Below are 21596 nucleotides of genomic sequence, written 5' to 3'. Positions count from 1 at the left end.
ATTCTGTTACATCAGAAACTCAGCCTTTGCTGAACATACAATTCTATTATAATCTCAGGACACCAGCCTGAGATTACTTAGCCTATTCTTACACCAAGTCCATTCTCCCCAAATCTCTTTCATTTCCACTACTAAATGTTTTGCCAATTACTGGATTTCAGCAAACAATACTCAAAGTCAAGAAGAAACAAACTACCTTATGTCCAAGGCATCAAAACAGCAGCCAAGGAAATTCCAAGAGGAACAAATAGTTTATTTCTTAAGTAACAAACACAAAAATTCACAAAAACCCCACTAATTCATCCATACTACTTACCTGAAATAAAAGGAACCACAGAACAGACACAGCCAAGTCAGACCTGCTTTAACCACCATTTGGTTAAGACTGAGAACCCCTCCAAGCAAAGCCTGGCAAGTTCTACAGATGACATTCTGAAGAGCACTTGAAAAACTGCTGAATTTCTTTTGTCAGCAAACAATCCCTCAGACACTACTGTATAATTATAGCTATGAATTTATCATCTTTTCATATTTGAACACAATAATAAAACAAAAGTAGACTTTTCCCCTGTTAATTCACCAAATTGCTGAGAAATCCTCTGTGTTTTACACTTGTTAGGGGAAGAAAAAAAAATGGAAAAAAGGATCCAGAAATAAATCCTGTCAGTCTTAAGCCTCTTGAAGTCAACTAATAACCAACACTGACTACCCTCATTCTCTTATGCACTGCACAGATTTTTGTTGTCAGCAACAAAGCCTTCTGCCACTCAATCCTGTGACCAAACCATCCTTTGCCATTTTCATGGTATCCCAGCACCCTGACCTGCAGGCTAAGGGTGCCCACTGCTCACCTCATTACTCATCCCAGCCATGATGCACAAAGGCAAGTGCCAGCGCCTTAGATTTCCATTCCCTTTTACATGAAGAAACAGTATCAACAATCCAAGTCACAAAAATTTCAGAAACAGTGAAATATAAGGTTTATTTTGCAATTCACTGTATGACAGGAGAGATGTATGGTCCAAAAGACAAATCAGTCAGCCAAAGTCAGCTCTTGCCACAGTCTCCTGCAAAACAGTGCAGGATTATTTGTTTGTAGGACTAAAATCATTAATGAAGGCAACACAGCACAGGCTCCTTTTAACATATTTACTGTTAAAACATTCTAGCCAAAAATGCTCCTAATGGTTCCGAAGGATGGGTTTTTTTCCAAGTACATCAGAACTTGCAAAAGTAAGGTCTAGGAACAAGGAAGATTTCCTAACAAATTAAGAACTTGGAAGAAATTCAGGTATTCCACAGTTAAGTGGTTTTGTTTCCCTGTAACACAGAATGAAGATTTCTCACAAATAAACACACTCAAAGGTAGGCGTAGCTGCAATTCATCAAAAGCTGTCCTTGTCAAAGTGGTACCAAGAAGACTTTCAGAAATCAAATGTCAGTCTCAGCTTTGCCTCTAACAGCTATGAACAATGCAAGTTATTCCTTTAACAAGAATTAGTCATCTGTGGGATTAATGTGCATACAAATAGCTTTACCATATACATCCCAACAATCCCATTATGCAAGAGATTAAAACAGACTAGTCTGGTAATGAAATGCTTATCACCAGACCTGTCCCACTGGCAGTGCATGCACAAAGCCAGATCTGGCTGCTTTGCCCTCACAATTCCAGGTCCAGTATCAGACTACAGGTTTGCACCACAGAATACAGAACATCTGACTTGGAAGGGACCCACAAGGACCCTGGAGTCCAACTCCAGCACAAACCAACAGCTGTGCTGCTGATGCCACTGGACAGGAAGGAGCCCCAACCCCACAATATGGCCAACATTGCACATCCTGCCATGGAGCCTGACCTACATCAATAAAGCTTCAGCCACCACTTGACTGTGTATTGGAAATAGGCACCAATTAGCCTTACCTGCTTTCAAAAACCAGTCCTCTGGAAAAACCAGTGGCTTCTAAAGCAAACTACATTTAGTAATTCATACCTCGTGAACACTTAGTGTTGAAGTGTGTTTATTGATCACTCTTCTTGTCTTAAAAACAGCAGAAGCTTAACAGCTTCCATGAACATAAGAAACATTTTCCCTCTCTCTTTCTAAAGGAAATCATGGAAGTAAAAAAAAACCAAAAAAGCTACAAGGAATGCAGAAAGCAACTTCATTTTGGGACTCCCAAGCCACTCACATTATAGATTGAAACAGCATTTTATTAAAGGTATATGAATAACTGGGGGAAAAAAAAAGAAAAAAAAAAAAGACAACTTTTCTGTATTCACCTACTGTCCTCAAAATTGTAAAGGCCTGTTCCCTTGAGTCACCCATCTCTCCCACAGACCACTATCCAGAGTGTCTCCATTATTTTATCCTCTAACAATTCCTCACAGCACATGCCCCAACACTCAAACAAACCAAGCACAGCTCTGTGTGCACTGCAGCAATGCTGAACGGGAATATTTAAATTCTCCACCCACAGTCTGGAGAGGACAAGAAGTACAGCAAGAATTCAGAAACTTGTATGAGCCAGCAAGCTTGAGAAAAATCCCACTGAATAACTGGTCCTAAAACACTTCCTATTTAATCAAGGAGAAGCAATTAGCATGGAAGGCTGAGCCTCTGTGGCAGGTGAGGAGACACACCTGGATGCTGAGTGACCCTTCATTTCACTTCACGGGGAACAGACACTAACACAAGTTACAAAGTCAGCCCCAGCACATCCCTGCACAATTTTCTCCATTCCTGTGCCCTGACAGTAACATTGTGATGCCATACAAGCAAAAGCACAGCTCACAGTCAGGGCTGGCATCCAGCAACCCAGCAGCACAGGGAGATCAGCTTCTCAGCTCTAGGGGCACTGCTGGCCAGCCACACCCTGCAAGCCTGAGCTGGGCCAGGGAAATCCCTGCAAGAGCACAAGGTGTAAACAGTGAGAATCTCTTTCCTTGGCTGCTTCACTGCAGAGCACCAGAAATTGTTACAGCCACCTTCTAACGGGTACACACAGGAGCTGGACCCAGCCTCAGGTACCAAAGGAACAGGATTCTCTCCTCCCTTTTCTGAGTCATGAAAGGTCATCACCACATACCCTCTGTGTGCCTCACCAGGGCAACCAAAGAACAAAACTCCATTTATAACAAAGACAATGTGGTCAGATCACACAATCTCTCATTTTTCTAACATTTTGCTGGGATCCTATATAAGAGTTAACCTAGGACTTCAAAGACTAACCCAAATACTTTAGATACCATTTCTAAGCCAAACTTCTCAACTTCTATTTCAAGACATGCCAGATTTCTAAGGATGGGGAAAAGTATCTGCCACGAAGTGATATAGTTCTAGAAATACTGAATATCTCATCCCTTCTAACAGGCATAGGATATAGGTGTGAAAAAAGCCAAGAGAAGGTAAAACAACATTTCACTATCATAACACTGTCTTCAAATAGGTTGTGCCCCTACACATATGGCCAGAATTAAAAAAGAAAACCTATGAAAAATAAATTCTTTGTTTTTATCAGCAGTTTATATTTACAGTCTTCAGAAGTTAAGAATGGTCACTTCAGAACAACATACATGTGCTCTAAAAGTCGTCGAGGGGGTCACATGCAAGGCAAATTAAAAAGCTACATTTTTTGCAGCTTTGTGAAAGAATGTCCTAATATACTGTCTATTTCGCCTTTGTCTTATCCTTTCTCAATTTCTATGTCTGAGTATGTTTTATAGTATATATCAGTATACTACTACATGTAGATAACTGCTAAACCAATAAATTTACATACATGAGAGATGCATGATAAAAAGTGTTCTTTATTGACAGCCAAAAAAGCTGGAGGCCGCTACTCTAGAGAGCGGGAGCTCTTTTATTTCTATTTCCCCTGCCCTTCCTCCTTTTTGCCCTAGCGCTGGTTTTCCAGAGGACGGGAATGAATGGCGCCTCGCAAGGCACGAGGCCCCGGTGTCTTCAACCCCAGGTTCGGGGCTTCTTTTTAGCGCTCGAAATAAGAGACCTGGTTCCCCAGAAGGGGGAACTGAATGTGGAAACCTGGACAGAAGTATCAGAAACCCGCGCCATAATAAATCACCTGCTTGACAAGGGAACGTTAAGTGGACCTACAGAGAGAACTAATAAATAGAACTAAAGAGCCATGAAATATCGCTTTGGGGGAACCGTGGAAAGATATATAATGGAGAACACCGAAAGCCAAGCACTTAGACCCTCATCCGGTTCTTCCCCCTCACCCCCCGTGAGCTCCGGCGGCTGCCCCAGCCCCCCTCACGGCGGCCCACGGCACCGCGGCCGCCCGCCGGCTCCTTGCCCGCCGCGGCCGAGGAGGGGCGGCGGGCCCGTCCCTACTGACCTGCCGGCGGCTCTGGCGCAGGGCCGGGGTCGCCGGGGGTGGCCGCGTCCCCTCAGCCGGGTCCCCTCAGCCCGCGCAGCCGCCGCGCCTCCCGCACGCGCACGGCCACCTTACAGCCCCGCCTGCTGGGATCTCTCCGCTCCCGCCTCAGCGCGGCCCTCTCGCCTCTCCCAGAGGAGTCCCTCTGGAGAAGGCCCAGCCGAGTCAGGAGCACTCCCGGCTCGGCGCCCACCGTCCCGCTCCCCTCAGCGGCCCAGCGCGGGGCTGGAATTCAAACCACGCAGCGGGACTACTTCACCACCGCAGGCGGAAGCACATGCTTTCTACACGCGCGCGCGCACGCGAACTGACGGAACGCATTTAAAGGCCCGCGCGCGGTGCACGCCGGGAGTTGTAGTCTTCTCGCGGCGGTTATCCCGGCCGCCCGAGGGCCTCGCACCGTCCCGCGGTGGCGCCACGCCCACTCGCCGCAGACAGCCAATAAGCGAGCGAGAGGCGGGGCTTGTGGCCGCGGTGCGCGCGCGGGGGGCGGCGCCCGGAGTTGGTTGTTGCGCGCGGGCGCGGCGGTCGCAGCCCCGTCCCGGGAGCCGCGTCCTCGCCGGGGCCCGGCGGGATCGGAGCCCCAGCCCGAGCCCGCACGGAGCCTCCGGGGTGCAGCCGCCGCCTCCCCGCGGGAGGCGCCGCGGGGCCGGGGAGCCCCTGCCAGGTGAGGGACGGGAGTGGGGTGACGGCCCCTCACGCCGTGAGGGGAGGCCGGGGGGCGGCGGCGGTCAGCTTTCCTCAGCGGGGCCGCGGCGGGGGCAGCGAGCCGGGCTCCGGCGGGGCGCAGCCGCCGACTGCCCGTCACTCCCTCCCCTCGGGTCCCCCGGCTCCCCTCGCCCCGCCGCGGTCCCGGTCGCAGCGGCGCCCGCAGAGCCCGTCTGGCGCCGGCAGCCGCGCCGGGGCCCCCACGGGGCCGTGCGGCGCCCTCGCCCCCGGGCGCGGCGCGGGGCCCCCGGGTGCTCGCCGGCAGCCCCGGGCGCTGGCCGAGCCCGCAGCGCGGCTGGGAGCGTGCGGCGCGATCCCGCGCCCTGCTGGGGAGCGCCTGCCGCCGCGCTGACACCTTCGAGGAATTTCCCGGGGTAAAGCTGCTGTGGGTGCCGGGTGGATGCTGCTCCTGCCGGGGCTCTGTCCCTGCTCTGTTATTATTAGGAATTACTGACTTGAAAGGCTTTACGTGTTGGCATGGACGTGTGTAGCTGCATTCCATCCTCTCGGTCCTTTCTCTCGAAGGTTATTTTGGATTTGTAGGTGGGTCGGTCTGTTTGCCAGTTTTTATTGAGGTTGAAGTTGAGGCTGGGCTGGGAAAGCTGGGATTCGCGCTGGGACAGCGAGTGAAACGATGTGAATACTTCGCAGTTGTCTGCTGCTTGTGGAGCAGTTGATACCTGATGCAGAATGGCCAGGCTGCTCCGAGGTGAGCACAGGGGCAAGGGGGAATGTCGTCTGGTGGATCTCTGACCTCAGATTAACTAGGGGCTCCTTCTCAGAGAACGTAACTTCTGTTTACTTTAGATCTTTGCCATTTACTTTTGTAGAGCTCATTCTTCTTTAACCACTTCGTAAGTGCCTCCAAAGCTTTTCCCCTTACCTACTGTGGCTTAAAGGTTGTCTGATGTCTGCTAAGACATTTTGTTCCTAGATACTTACTAAAAAAATAACATATGGAGATATATGGGCATGAAGAAAAGAACGCACAGTTGTTTTAGGAACCAAGACTTTATGGAATTCCAATAATTAGGTTCTATAGTTAGAAAGTTTACTTTAACTTTCTTAAAATTGCCAGCTGAACAACTGCCTTTGTGGCAAACTGGATGTCCTTCCTGCTGTGTGACTTTTGTTTGACTTAAAACCTCCTCTAGACAGTCTGAATCAAGGGGTGTAGCAAGAGTGGCAAATACTTTTGGAGATTTTATTTGGTTGTTTGGACTTGTTAGAGCTCTTAATCTAGCTTCATACTGGCTTAAAAGGTTGTGTCTGTAAAGTAGCTAAGTTGTTTTATCCAGATTAAGCATCTTCCTCCAGAGTTACTGCTCAATGTGTTTTCAGGAAAACTTTATTTTATTCTCTAAAATACAGAACTATGCAAGAAGGAATTACCAGTTTTTCCATGAGTAACTTTCCATGATTAATCTTATGTATTCATTTCCTGATGGCTTTCCCGTGTTGCTAGGATATCCCATGTAGATAACTTCAGACACGGATTTCCTAAATTACCTTTTTGGACAGATCTCTCTGGCTAAAGGACACCTTCCTCACCTGAGCAGTGGCAGGTGGGGTGTGATTCCTGAGCCTGGGCAGGAGGTACCAGCTGCAGAACAAGGAGCCAGCAGACTTTGCTGCCTGGCCTGGCTGCAGGTAGGCACTTTCACTCAGCTGCAGTTCATAATGGATGCGATGTTTGCATTTCCTTCTACTTTAGAGCATGCAGTTCATTTGAAGGAGCAGCATTTCCTATGTATCTGCAAGTCTTATGGCTCTTTCACGGAAAGAGAGCAAAGAGACAAAATACCATTTTAATTTCTTGGGAAATTTGTGTTTCTGACTTTTCAGCTCTTCAGAAACTCCATTTCCAGGCATCTTTACCAATATATGTATTATTTCCTGTTTACTTTCCAAGTAAAGGAATTGGTTGGAATCAGTCATTTAAAGAAAAATAAAGGGGAGGATGCCATTTGGTTAAATGACTCCTAAATGTTGACTGATTTAATTTTCCTAAACAGGATACTAATATATTATGATAACTATTGTAATCTATTGATAAGGGTCATAGATATTGGCAGTTACTGTTAACCTTCTGTATCGTGCTAGGAAAAATATGTATGTGAGAAACTTACTCTGAGTTAACTTCTAACACGTTTTCTCTACTTTGTTTCTGAATTTACACTCCTCTGTGTCTCCTTTCTTTTCCTTTTCCTGTTTAGTCTTTGCTCTTAGGCTCCCTCATCCCGGTTTAGGATCACACTATCCCATCCCTGCTAATGGCCCATGTTTGCTTTGCCCTGTTCTCTGAAGGGATCTGCAGCTTTCCTCCTTGTCGCTGCTCCTCTTGTTCTGACTGTTCTCTGAGGTTGGGTTTCAGGCAGTGTTAATAGTCCTTTCTCTTTTTTTTTCCTCTTTTGATTGTGAGGCTGTTGGAGCCCCCCTGGCCCAGCCCCGGAGCAGAGCCCCCAAGGATCGCCAGGTGGGGCCCCGAGGTGAGCCGGGCTGTCTCCTGCCAGCCCCGCGCTGTCCCACTTGCTGTGCTGCTGCAGCTGCCGGGAATCCTGCCGAGGAATCCTGCCGGGAATCCTGCCGAGCTGCTCCCTCCCGTGCAGTCGGTGTGTCAGAGCTGACATTCGGGTACGGGCAGGGCATTGAAATGCAAATGCCTCGGCTCTGACGAGGAGATGGTACTGAGCTGGTGGAAAGCGCTGAGAGGGTTGTGGAGTACCTGTGGTGTGAAAGGAGATTGTAAAGAAAACAACTGATGGGGAAACGAAAAATGTAACTTTCTTATCTCTCTGCTGTTAACACCTCCAGATGTTTTTAGCCTACTTTGAGTACAAAAATAATAACCTGTAGAACATGTTTTGGTTTAGTAATTGAAGCAAAGTTGAGAGAGAGAATGTCAAGTTATTTGCAGCCATATATAGAATTTACTGGCTGTTAGTGGCAGCCAAAAATCACCAGTGAGGGAAATTCCACTGTCTGTGTATGTAAAGTCCCGTGGATTTTGGAGAAGGGGATGTGTAGCCCCAGACCCACGGAAGAGGCTTTGGGTTCTCCGTGCTGATACCTGGAGGGATGGATGGAGCACGTTCTGTGAGTGCATTACTTGGGACAGGCTGCTGCAAGGACCTTGTCTGCAGAGCCTTTCTTGGCATTACCAGTCTTCCCACCTTCCTGTGCTCCCACACAGCCGCTGTGTGAGGACCAGGAGTTGCACTGGGATTTACATTGGCCTAAGGCTGAAATACTTCCATTGTTTCATATGGATCAGCACAATAATGCAGAATTTCCATTACCATACAGTTTTACATCTAGAGTGGAAAAATACAGGCTGCAAACTGGAGTAAGAGTTGCTAGTTGACTTGCATTGTTTTAAAGCAGGGTGAAGTGGAGCAAGTCAACACGTACACTGAGGAGAATGTGACAGCTTTAGAATCTCCACGACATCAGTGACAAGGATAAATGGCTTGTTTTCACTTTGTAATAATTCTAACTAGTTGTCCAATATTTGAGGTGCAATTTCCATGAATTGTGGTTTAGCGCTGTGGGCTCTGTGTTTTCCAGATCAAAAGCAGAAAGTATCAACTGTGTAAGAAATTTTCAGTTTTCCTTTTGCCTGAGATAGATAGAGCTGAGTGACTCAAGCAATTTCTTTTCCCATATCTCTTAAAGTGGACTGAGTTGATTTGAGATTGCCTGATAGTGCAAAATGTGGATAGAGGAAAACTACACAGTGGGTGTAACTCTGAGGTCACCTTCTTTGAATTGAATTTCTTTTGGGATGCATTCAGCTATTTGAAAAGTTAACATGTTAACTCACCAAGTTACAAAATGGATTTACCACAAATGTTTTTAGTTTGTCTGTTCAGATGACAACAAGAACAACAGGATTTCAGAACCCCTGGGATCCTCAGTCATCATTTATCTCCTCCTAGTAATCACATATTGCTGTGCAGGATGAAGACAAACTCAGTTTTGAGCCATACCTCTTAGAGAAGTGTTTTGTAATCAATCTGTAATGGATTTCCTTTTTTTAAGTCTTTGGTTCTGGGGAAATGGGGGGGAAATAATTTTATTTACATAAAATGTAAAAAAATATAAATATTGTCTGGGAAAGGCATTTTAAAATCTTTTCATTTGTAGACTTTATCCCATATTTTCCTTAAGAGTAATATTTCAGTTAAAAAGCCTTATATGTGCTTAAATATAGATGCTGAAAAATGCTCAACTGTCTTAATGCAGTCACTGTTGACTGCAGGAGACATTTTTAGCAAAGTTTTTGAAATCACAGTAAACAAATGGATAAAAATCATGCCAGGCTAAACATTGTAGGCTTCTAGCAATACTTGTTTTAGTAACATCTTGTCTGAGATGCCAGTTCAGTGCGGTGCTAAAAAGTAAGATCACTAACTTGATAAAGTTAGTGCTATTTCAGAAAATACTGCTACTAGTACAGAATTTGCCAAAGCAACGTTACTGGTGTTCAAGCAGATTTGGGTTATTGTATTGTTGGCTACAGGTTCTGTAGGAAGCTGTTTAGTGTTCACAGTTTGACCTTCCATGTTTTTGTAAAACTGATCTCAATCCTAAAATGTTCCCTCTTGGATGCATGCCTGTATTTACACAGGCCTCTCTACAAAGCTCCCCAGAGGAGGAAGACAGTCTGAAATGCAGGAGATGTAAGTTCTGCATGTATATATTTATCTCCAGTCTTCCAGCTCCCAGGGTCTTGCTGTCAGAAAAGCCTTCAAACACATTTAAAAGACATTTAAATCTTACAGTATAAACATGAACAAATATAGACATCCTTCCACACTGGCTTCATGTATATTCCCTCTTAGCGTAAGTCTCTGTACATATCACAGATGCTCTTATTGTTGTCTCAGCTGCCAAATTTCCTCTTAGTGAGTGTCATTGTTCTGCTTTGATACTTATTGGTGTCCTTTCTGGGGGCTTCTGTGGTGCAGCAAGAAGGAAGAACAGTTTTAAAAATACATAATCTTCCCCCCCAAATTGGCCAGGACATTCAGAAACATGTGTGTGAAAGTAACTTCAAATTTCAGTGCCTCTGGAGCTGAAGCTGTCCTTGGGTAACTGTTAAGTCTTTTTGTGCCTTTTGCTTCCCCTCAGTTCTGCCTTTCCCTCTGTTTTAGCCCCGAGTAGCCTTCTGCAGAGTGCCCTTTTGGCCTGTTTGGCATCCTGTTAATATCACTGATTCTCTCTGTGAAGGCTCAGAATTACAACCATGTTGCTTTATTAAAGTTTGAAGTTTAATGCAAATATATACAAGCTCAGAGAGAATAAATATTAGTCCAGGAGTTTTCCACGGGGGAGTAAGTCATGTTGTGTAATTGTTTTTCCATTTGCTTTAAACCTTGCTAATTGTCCTTCTGGGCCTTCCTCATCTAGATTGGGTAGTTTTCCTTAAAAACAGGTTGCACAATATTCCCCAGTCTGAGACTTCTGAGGCTGTAACTATATGGTTAAGGAGTGTGACTCCTGCCATTTGGAATGATCTTTAGAGGAGATAGTTTATTTAATGACTTCTGTTCCATAAACTGTAGACATTCTCAGTTTTTAGAAGCAAGGAGACAGCTCCTAGTAAAGATGTAGAGTGGGGGGCACATGAGAGCTGCCAGTGTGATCATTTACACATGCTGTGGTTGTGCAACAGCTTGTGGTATGTTGTAGTCAGTGGAAGAATTCACTGAACTCGGTGTTAAACACACATCCAACGCAAAAATGCTGACTATTTAAGAGCTTTATAGATGTAAAATTGTATTTTCATGCTGTGATTTTTTTAATTTTTAAGTTTGGAATATCAGATTATTAGCAATACGTCTCAAACCCGCTCTGCTGCTAATGAAGTTGTCAATAACAAACCTTTCAGTTGTAACAACAGAAATTGGAAAGTGTTATTGCAGGCCTTGAAGTGAGACAGGTCAGGTTTAAGGGCAGTGGTTTTGGCTACAGACGTTTGCTTGGGAAGCACAGAAAATGAAGGTGTGTTAGGGCAAAGCTCCCTGAGGCTCCTGCTCCTCTGAATTTTGCCTGGTAAGTATTTCATGTGCAGCCAAGGCAGCATCCCTGTGAGAGAGAATGTCAGCAGAAGCAGAGCTCAGATCTTCCCTTGTGTTTCATTTACCTGTGGTGCTGGCAGTTCCATGCCATATCCTAACTGGCATCTTGCTCCATGAACCTGTTGGCAGGCAGGGTGCTGGGTCGTGGCTCTTTACAAGTTAACCCACTTATCTTCTCAGAGCAGCAGCAGATCTCTTCCAAAGGTGGTTCTTTTAGTGAGGTGTTCAGTGACTGGTGCATCAGGAGGAGTGTTGCACTCTGGTACATAAAGTACCTGCTTTTAGCAGCTGGTAGAGAGACACTGTTAGTAACAGTTGCCATGAAAAACCTCCTGCCTGAAGCAGCATAAGGGAGAGCTTGCAGAGTGGTCTAGATGGAGATTCCTCAGCCTCACTGGAGCTTTAGTCATGGTGAGTTCTCCTGTGTTCTGCATAATTCTCTGTTGTTCTGTTTGTTGGAGTGTGGGAAGGGTTTGATTGTTGCTTTCAAAGAGAGAAGCTGAATCAGGTTGCCTTCTGATGGTATTGCCATCAGCATCACAAGGGCATTCAGTAAATACATTCTTTACATAGACAACTGCAAATCATACTGGATTGCATCATGTTGTAAACAGCAAGAGGTGGTGCCTAAAAAAAAGATGCCCAGTCCTCACCCCTCATCTTTTTTTTTTTTTCTTTCCACAAGGCTGTAATTTTTCTCTGTTGTACTTGATAGTGATAACATTGGAGGCTTTTTTCCCCACTGAGTCCTTTGCAAATTGACTTCATTGCTTATGGTTGTACATTATCTTTGTTTATCAGTGTAAATCAACAGTGCTATTCCTGAACAATGGAGATAGCAACAGACAGACCTTTTGAAGCCAAATTTGCTGAGTGAGAAACAGTGTTGTACAGAAACATGGTGGAAAAGATAAACCAGCACAGGTTATCAGGAGTTCTGCTCAGTCCCCCCAGAGGGGATGATGGAAATGCTGTGGAATAATGGTGTTTTCTAAAATATTCCTGCACAACTGCTGGGGCAGCTGGAAGGTTCATGCATACACTAACAATTCTTAGGAGAAATAAAAGTAAACAGGTGATATACCAAAGCAACAGCATTTAAACAAGTGGGAATTAGATTTAATAGATCAAATGTTCCATGATGGGGTTTTCCCCTTGGAGTTCAATTTCTGCAGTTCAATATTGGTCTGTCTACACAGAGAGCAAACTTGGGGGCTTTCATTAAAAGGTATTTAAACACCCAAACAGAATGAGATCTGTAGAACACAGGAGGAAATACAAATCCATATAATGAATATTGTTGTTTTCAGCAGCAAGCACAGCTTACTGAGGGGGTTATAAGTTCAGTCAATAGTCACTAAATTGTATTGCACAGATAACACATTGGATTTTTTTTGTGCTTTGCTGACTTAAAAGAGTTGGTGTTCATTTTCAATCAAATAATCACAATAGAAGTTTGAAAATATATTGGAAAAATAAGCAGCCAGTACTCATTTTATAGCTGCAGTGATTGTGCTGCATGCAAATATCTGAACTGTGGATAAAAAATTAATGAACAAGTGAAATAATTGAAAATCAGTATCAGTTTCTAAACCAAGGTAAGCTCTGCTTTTCCAAAAACCATAGCTTGTCATTCGTGTGGCCATTGTAGAGGAGCACAGTCCCATCTTCCATCTCTCTGCAGCAGATGGATGTGGCTTCTTGGGTTTCTCTTGCTGATAATGAGTGAGATGATTGTCTATTCTAGCTGGTGTTTCAAATGAAATTGGACCAGTTATGATTTAAAAACTTTGTTTCTTTCCTATTGTGCATGTGAGGCAAAAGTTTTTTTGTAATTTTTTTTTGGCTTTCAGCTGCCAGTTTACAAATATCTGTAACTTAGGGTATTTTAAAATCCATAGATTTCAGCTCCTAAAGTTGACTTTGCCCCATGGGTCAAGGTTTCTTTTCCATCACTATTTTTCCATGACTTCTTGGAGTAATTGTTCTGCAAGCAAGGTAAATGTGTATCAGCCATAGAAATGTTCATTTCATGACACATGGTAAAATATCTGCCCCAGCTGCATAATCTGCTACAGAGTTCTGAAAAATGACAGCCAGAGGACAGCTCAAAGCCTGGGCAGCTCCTGGATCCTTCCTGGGACACGTGGGAGGGGATTTGTGGTCTCAGGAGTGCGCTTGCAGTCATCAGCCTGCACCTGTAAGTTTTTCTTGAACATGCTTGTTGTTTTCTTGGCAGTGGGTTTGTGATGGAGCTTGGAAAGAAGGGATGTCACACCACCCAAAAGGCACTCTTGGGTTCATTTGAGAGATGCACTAGAGGCAAGTTGTATTCTGAGAGCTTAAAAAATAGGAGAATGGACAGTCATACCTTCCTGAGGCGCCTTCCTCAGGCTGATAAGGAGCCCTACAAACCACAGGAGCTCCTCACTGCTGTGCTCTGGGTGCACATGGCAGCAGCACTCAGGAACAGAACATACAGAGAAGAGGAGGTTCAGTCTCAAACTTTACTGTGCTGCACCTGAAAAATCAGCACTCTGGCTTTTAGATAAGGAAAAATATTGAAATACAAGTCAGCCTGCTTGATTTTTACTGAGAGAGGAAAGTGAAGGTGTCTTGTGATGAAGACAACTCTTTCTGGATGCTGCTCTGCTAGCTGGTGACCCTCCTGTGTCTGCACTGTTTCACAGGGTGTGCTGGGACCTGGGGTAAACATTCCCTTTGGAAGAGCTGTACACAATGTGCACATACAGGGAACTTGGTCTCTTCTGCCTCTCTAAGATGTGCTGGAATAAATACATTGTTTTGAAAGGGTTTTTTTCATATTTTTCAGATGAGCAACTCTCTTGAGCTTTGTGCTTTTTATTACATAACATTTAAGTTTTTTAAGTTCGGAGCATAACCACAAGTTTTTATTTTGCATTCATAAAGTATTTACTGCTTGTAGCTATGTAAAAATGGATACATTTCCCTTTATTCTAGCTCTGTAACACCTTTAGTGCCCCACAGTTTGTTTGGCACCTTTAACTCTGCAGTGTTTTGAGTAGAAAATATTTTATTTAACACTTATAGAATTCAAAAACATTAGAATTTGCTCTGTATAAAATTATGACTTTCTGAAGAAACATTGGCACAAACTGTGGAAGGTGCTGGGTTTTGGAACTTGTATTCAAATTACTCATTTTCTCTGCTTTATTTCTTCTTTCACCTCATAATTAAGGGCTAGTGGACAAAGCAAACTCAAGGCTGAAGGGTCTACTTTGGAATCTGACAAAAAGGCAGTCACTTAGAAAACAGAGTATGTCTTTTGGGTGGAGAAAAAAGAAGTGCCTGAATTGAAGAAACAGTTTGAGTTGCTGTGGCTCATTATGCTGTTAGGCTCTGCAGACCAGTCAGTTCTGGCATTTGTGTGCACCTCCTGTGATTTCATATCTTATTTGTATTAATAAGTTTATAGTTTCATAGGAAACAGTTACTGACTGATCCATTTTAGTATTTGTGGAAGTTAAGGTATAAATTTTCTGTCAATAGTTCAGGAGGCCTCTCTATAAATAACTTTGGCCATGAAGATTTGGACAAATGTGATCATCCTACACTATGTGCTCTGAAATGTACAGCTTAAAAATATTTATATCTCAAAATCAACTTTTTAGTGTTATTGGTGAAAAAAATGTTGTACAAACTTTCATTCAAAGAGAAGACATCTTGAGAATGGTGTGTGTCTTTGCTCAGATTTATCTGGATGTGGATATGTAAATCTTGCATATATATTTGTTTGAAGTGACTATTAATGCTGGCTTAGGAAGTGTTGAATCTTCTGCTATATTCATGTTTTGGGAAGAGTCCATTTTTATCTTTAGAGTAGTACAGTAGAAAGAAGGGGTGATTTAAAACGATTTCACTGTCTGGAGAGTGTGACTGAAGTGCTCATCTTTCCAGAAATTTGCTGGGACTTTGATTTGCTGAAGTTTTTTTTCCTTTAAAGTGCTGTTGAGGAGACTTCTAATGAGCATCCCAGCTGCCTGTGTGTTGGAAGCAGAGAGGCAGCAGAGTGAAAGAAATGGCTTTTTAAGTCAACTCCTATCAAAACCCAGAACTCCATAATTTACTGATTTTACAAATAAGAGAGCTAAAAGCTTGGCTTGCCTGAAGTCAATTATTCTGGTGTTTAAAAGAGGACCCAGAACACTCTCATGGTCTTGCTCACTTTGCTAACCCAGCCTTTTGAAAAGAGCCATGGTAAATATTTATTTAGTTGCCATAATAGAGTATGGGAATGTCTTCTAACCTTAGCAGCGAGGCTGCTGTTTCTAAAAGCTTCAAGTCTTTAGTTCAGATGTTAAAGATTTATGGCTTTACATCACAAATTGTGTTTCCAAAGGCTTCTCCTGGCACTGCTGTATTTTGTTTTTGTAACTCTGTTGTATTGTCATCTTTCTTGAATAACTTGCTGTCAAAGCTCATGCCAGGTCATGTGTTACAGTCAGTTCAGAGCAAGCACACATTTTGCCAGTTAAATATTTCTCTCTGGGAGCTGCAAGAGCTGCCTTGCATATCAGAAGCTTGCAGTCCAGCCTGCTGATGAGTATTTGCTTTGCTTGTGGCTGAATACTTGATATGTGATTTGGGAGTCCTCTTGGGAATCAATTTCTGTATTGGTCAGCAATGGGAAAAACTTGGGAGCTGGGATGATGCTTGGTTTGTTGCTCAGTTTTCAGATTATTTAATCTAGGTGCTCTTTTCCCATCCAAAAATTGAAATTTTGGATTAAAACAGATTTTTGCTATTTTTAGAGCATGGAAGATCCTGCCTTTAAACTCCAAGTCAGAGACTGAATAAATACTTGTAAGTAAGGAAGCCTCATTTTTACAGTTTCCCTTGTTGACCCTAGGATTACATTTTCCATCATTTATGACAAGAGAGAAAGCAGTCTGCTTGCAAAACAGTAAAATGCATTCAAGTCTTTTGGTATTGTCAGGCCATGACAAAAGCTTAGTAAGATGTGAATGACTGGCAGAATGACATGCACCCTCTATTTTTTTAACTCTTCTGGAAAATATACTGAAATCTGAAATGGGGCATAATGTTCTCAACAAAATGCTGACAGTGACAAAAACTTTGACAATGTAAACGTTCTCACTTGTGGAGCTAAATCAGTTGGAAAGAGCAGCCAAAAAGGCAAAGTGGAAATACAGTTAACTTGTCTGAAACATTTAGTAGCAATGATCTGCATTAAAATAATTTGTTGCAGTTAATGGGTGCTTCCTGCCATTTCTTTTGTACAGCAGTTTTCACGTGTGTACTACAGTCTTACCTTGAAGCAAGAAAATGAGGATTTTCTGGGCTGGCTAATGCTTTATTGCAGAGATTTACTTCTTAATCTTCATTGGAGATTTTGAAGTACTGGCTGGTTTTTAGCAAGCTTTTTTAGTTCTTGTTTGATTTGACAACGTACAAAATAGGACTGCTGTAATTAAAGCTTGGTGGAAGCTTTTGGCAAGTCCTGAGTTATTTGTGCAGTAGCATTGTGCTGAGGACACGATGCATTTTAGGGAGGGGAAATCAGAACAATGTGCTGATTTACTTGTGTGGGCTAATATGACTCATTTAGAATGAACTCCTTTAAAAGGTTTTTTTTTTATTTTTTTTTTTTTTAAGGAAAAAATGACAGGCTAACCTTAGGTTTCAAATCAGTTTTAAACTGGAAGTCTCCCTTCAATCTGCAAGGCCCTAGCAATTCTCCATGGCAGGGATCAGCAGTTTACAAACACTGCCTGGACCAATGATCTGTGAAATCAATCTTTGAGTCTTCCTGCTGCTGCCTTTGAACAGTTTCATTGATGGCAAAGCAGAAATGACTCAGGCTTTGGGATGTGATTAGAAAAATTCTAAAGCTTAAAACATACAGAAGACAAAATGTTGATGCTTGGAAAGTTTCTTTACAATTGGAACGAGAGTTTTGTTCCTGACATTTTCTGGAGGTATGTCACAAGATCCTGAACAGAATTACTTTGCTAATGTTGCTATTGCATAAATATATTGGAGACATGTTGCCCACCTTTCAAATTGAAACTGTGGTATGAATGAGTCAGCTGGCTGGCTGCTTGCATGCTAAAGCTAACATTTTGTGGGTTCAGATACTTAATAGCTTTTTTCCTGTGAATGAATAAGATGGATTAATTTATATACAACACTTCCTAGTCAGAGAGAAGTTAGTAGTTTTAAAGCCCAGTGAAGCAGTGGTTATGGATGCCACACAGTCTGCTCCTCTTGTTAAAGACAGTTCTTTAAAGCTGGGCTGTCATGGTTCCTTCACCTCAAGCTCAGTGCCTCTGTTACTCAAACATGCTTTCTGTTGTTGCTTCAAGCATCTGTGACAACTGGCTTATTGTCCCACCCAGTGCCAAGTGATGTCTCATATTAAGTCATTTTTTTCCAAAGCAATTGTTTTGAGTGAAGGTTCTTGCATATTGACTCCAGCCAGCATTCTTCACTCTGGCAGTGGATTTGGATATCCCTCTGAAGGGTTCACATCTTTGATTCATCTCTCATCTTTTGCACTTCTATTTTCTTTATTCTTTCTTTCAACACAGCATATCTCTAAAATACTGTGTGTTCTGGCTTGCAGGATTCACCTCAGTGTAGGTGAAAAGAAAAGTGTTATGAAAATCATTGTCCTGTCTGTGGGTGCTGAAAAATTGCTGGAACCTGTTGCAAAACCTTGTTGGCTTTTTCCCAGTGCCAGAGGAAGTGATGCTCTCAGGTCTGGGAGGCACAGGGCTGCCTCCCGTGGAGCTGAAGCTGTGTAAGAGCAAGAGCAGCTGTTGGACACGTCCCAGGCTCGGGGCTGTGGCCATACAAGGAGCTGCTCTGTCTGATCCCTGTCTTCCATGTGTGTTAAAGTTCATGGGGCTCTTCCCTGGGGGTCAGCCACGGGTGCCTCTCATCCCCGAGGTGCCTGCAGGCATCTCTCCATATTGGAGTGGGAGAAAGGAAGTGGAAAAGAGGGAAAACAGACTTTCTGAATATTGCAGCAGGGCTTTGCCAAATCGCATTTTGGGATTCATTTCTATTTTAAATGCTACAGTGGCTGCCAAAGCTGGCAAACTGTGATCCCCTTTGGAAGGGGGAGAAGACTCCATTACTTCTCTGCCAGAGGAGGAACATCACTTCATTTTCCTGTTGCTGTGTTTTTCCTTTTGTAAGGAACAAAGAAATTCTGGGAGGGAAAAGTAGAAAAAGCCATTTTTCAAAGCTTTTCCAGAAATTTTACAAAAGAATGGATTTGATTTACACTTTAAATGTGGTTTCCTGTCTTCTCTCACGTCATTTGCATACCTTAAAAAACAGCTTGGTTTAACTTTATTTTGTAGGAATGTGTCTCTTTCTCTACTAGTGCTGGTCAGGGTATTGTTTCCTTGATTATTTCTATGCATAAAACAAGAAGTGATCAAATTTAGTCATCAAACATTGGCCAGATTTGCATAGAGGAAAACTGATTAGAATCACCAAGAAAACAGGCTGAACACAGAATAATATCTATGCGAAAATAACTAAATCCCAGAGTTTAGGAACTGAGAAGATGACTGAGCAGCAAGAAAAGAAGAAAAAGCTGAGAGCCAAAAAATATCTGGGTTTTCTTCCTGCCTTTGTCATGCCTCACTTGTAGCCTTGGAAACTGAGACAAAGAGGTTAAGAAACTTGCTCATTCTTAAAATGGAGATAAGATACAGTGTACAGCTTATTTTAGTCTCACTTATTCCTCTGCAAAGTGCTGTATGTGAACAGTGCTGGATTTATAACAGTATATATCTATACCATGAGCGTGTTTGTTTAGGACCTGAGCCAATGAATCAGGTTTAGTTGTTTCCTGTGCATACCTGTTAGTGATCCCTTGTTTGGATCTGTCAGTCTTTGCAGGTTATTTCATCCTCTGTCTGGAGGGAGCTGGATTTTGGTGAAACCAGGCAGCTGTGGGGCTGTGAGTAGGATGCCTGCTACCCCAGCACCTGGGCACAGTGCAGGCTGGCTCCACACTTCTCAAACAAGCTCTTGTTTTCCCTCCAGGTATCTAAACCAGGGATTCCAAATTGTGGGATCAAACATTGGAAAGGGTTCTTTGGCAAACTGATCAGCTGTGAAATAGTTACAAGCTCTTATGTTTTCAATCTGAGAATGGCACTTTTTAGTTAAGGTCTGTTCCTAGGGCTTTTGTTTTATAGGCTCTCTGGACTTTCACATGCTGTTTATATTAATGCAGCTCATTTGTAGGCAGTGCAGACACTTTCAGGAATTGTAAGACTGTGGAGACATTTAATGGCTGAGGATAAATTGCACAGCTGTGGACACTATTTATACTTCCCTGTATAGAAAAGAGTCTGTGTCATGAAATAAGCATAGCTCAATGTTGTGAGTTATTTTTCATGGTTTTTTTTTTAATCTGGGAGAGGGCTTGCCAGCTCTTGGGTTTACATGTTTAAAAGTGTTAGCGTGTCCGTATTCTAAGAAGATAAAGTTCATGCTTTACCCATTAAGAAAATAGATATTGAGGAAAAGAGAAAGAAGGTAAAATGTTTAAAAATCTTAGTAAGGAATTCTAGAAACACTGCATAAAATTTCTGGGCTGAGTAATTCCTAAATATGCAAAGGGAAACTAAATATGATTGAAAATAGCCAGGACTTGATAGAAGGCCAAGTGAACAGTAACTCATGCAGCAAGTTAATTTACAGGCCAAGGATCTGAAACCTCTGCAAAGCACACATCCCTTCCTAAAGAAAGAAGTGCCCAAGCCCACAGCTTTCAGCAAAAGAACAATTTAAAGCAGGTTCCAACTTTTTAAAATCTGTAAGGAGAAATAATTATAACTTTAATAATTAGATCTCAACCAAAGAACACAGAGAGCAAATTGTTTGTTCCTGGTAGATGTGTTAATGATGGGAATCTTTAGAAGTCAACTTTAAAGGACAGAAGGACAAACACAATTATAGGATGTGTAAAATGGAAATTAGGCACTGAGACAGAAACTGAATTGCTTCAAAGATAAGAGGCTAGTATAAATTAAGAACTAGTAGATACCATCTTCAAAATACTGGAATCTAATATCTTTGACAGTTACTTTGAAAAAAGTTGGCTGAAAGAAACCATAGGAAACTGCAGATACTGTACAGTTCTGGGCTCCTAGTTTTTATAACATGCACATGGACTGTGGCTAATTTCAAGTTGTCCCCATATTTTATATCTGCAAGGTTCCCTAAAATTATTCTGCCACGTAAAATACCTCTGAGTGCTTCTACATCCCGGGGAGATTCAGCTGCAGCACTGTAGTTTGTTCCCTTCTCTCCCTTAATGCTCCAAAATCCACAGGCTTGTTCTGTCTCAGATTGCTGTCTGTTATGGGAACCAGGGGATAGGGTTAGTGGGTGAATTATGAAGTAATTTGATCAAGGGCTCAGGAGATAGGATCTTTCCTCTCTTTTCTTCCCTTGTAATGTCAACACTGTGGTTTTTAGAAAATAATAACTTGCACGTATGCTCTGAAATTCCAGCTTTGGTCTGACTTGTCCTAAGCAGTTACTGCTTTGTTTGGGTCAATCTGATTTGACAGCTCTTGTCCCTCTAAGAAACTAATTTCCAAATTATGTGTTACAGAAGTTTGATCAAAAGATAAAGCTTGAACTAATAAGATGAGTAACTTACTGACATCAAAGAGAAAACGGAATGGGGCAGAGCTGGGAGCCTGGAACACTGATGTATTCCCAAAATATTTCTTGTGCAGTTCTGCTGACCATTGTGTGTGTCTCATTGCCACTACTCTTTCTGAAAACGAGGCTATGTACTTAGCCAAAAAAAAACAAATTTTGATTAACAAAGATTTTTTCAGAGTATTTTGTACATTGATAATTTTATTTTTGATTCAGAAACTTATGGAGTCCTTAGACTGCCTGCAGTTCCTGCAGTTCTGTTCAGTGCTCTGTTGATGCAGACTGGTAAATTCTTTCTGGGTCAAGTTGGAATCCATGAAGGGGACATTGTCCCTCACCTGTCAGCAATCCCTCAGCTACAGGTTACTGCCCCTGCTCCACAGAGCAGGACAGAGCTGCAACACCTCTTACTTGATTTCAGTACAAAGTGAGGTCCATTTGTTTACTTAGGGATTTAAACATCTTAAATCTAAGTTGTTTTCCTTTGCACTGCAGTGAGCTTGCTCAGGCATTCTCCCTGTCCTTGCTGAGAGACAGCAGCTTGATCAATCACTCCATCTGACAAGAGCAAGTTTTTCTTCTTGACTGGTACCTTCAGCCCACTCACAAATGAGGTGGGGTTTTTGCCATTCTTCAGATGTCTGGTTATGTGAGAAAAGAATATGTGTGTGCAGTGGTAAAATGTGTCAACCCCCCTCCTTA

The 21596-nt window shown here is 42.8% G+C and overlaps 2 protein-coding genes across 6 annotated transcripts in view; one reads left to right on the top strand and one right to left on the bottom strand.

Moving 5' to 3' along the window:
• HMG20A (high mobility group 20A) overlaps nucleotides 1–4686 on the bottom strand; it is a 42319-nt gene extending 37633 nt beyond the window's left edge. Inside the window, exon 1 of one of the 2 annotated variants that reach the window (XM_059857910.1) lies at nucleotides 4363–4686. The gene's annotated coding sequence lies outside the window, so the exon portion shown is untranslated. The remainder of the gene's footprint in view (nucleotides 1–4362) is intronic. The other variant, XM_059857911.1, reaches the window with a different exon arrangement.
• A 244-nt stretch (nucleotides 4687–4930) lies between these two features.
• The window catches only part of PEAK1 (pseudopodium enriched atypical kinase 1), a 111724-nt gene continuing 95058 nt past the window's right edge, over nucleotides 4931–21596 (top strand). For 3 of the 4 annotated variants that reach the window (XM_059857908.1, XM_059857906.1, XM_059857909.1), the window contains exon 1: nucleotides 4931–5068. The gene's annotated coding sequence lies outside the window, so the exon portion shown is untranslated. Of the gene's footprint in view, nucleotides 5069–5693; nucleotides 5819–21596 lie in introns of those variants that run through there. The other variant, XM_059857907.1, reaches the window with a different exon arrangement.

This window comes from Haemorhous mexicanus, chromosome 13 (genome assembly GCF_027477595.1).
Source record: "Haemorhous mexicanus isolate bHaeMex1 chromosome 13, bHaeMex1.pri, whole genome shotgun sequence".
In the NCBI taxonomy this organism is placed as follows: domain Eukaryota; kingdom Metazoa; phylum Chordata; class Aves; order Passeriformes; family Fringillidae; genus Haemorhous; species Haemorhous mexicanus.
The sequence above is the reverse complement of the archived record's forward strand: the minus strand, read 5'-3'. Positions and strand labels throughout refer to the sequence as shown.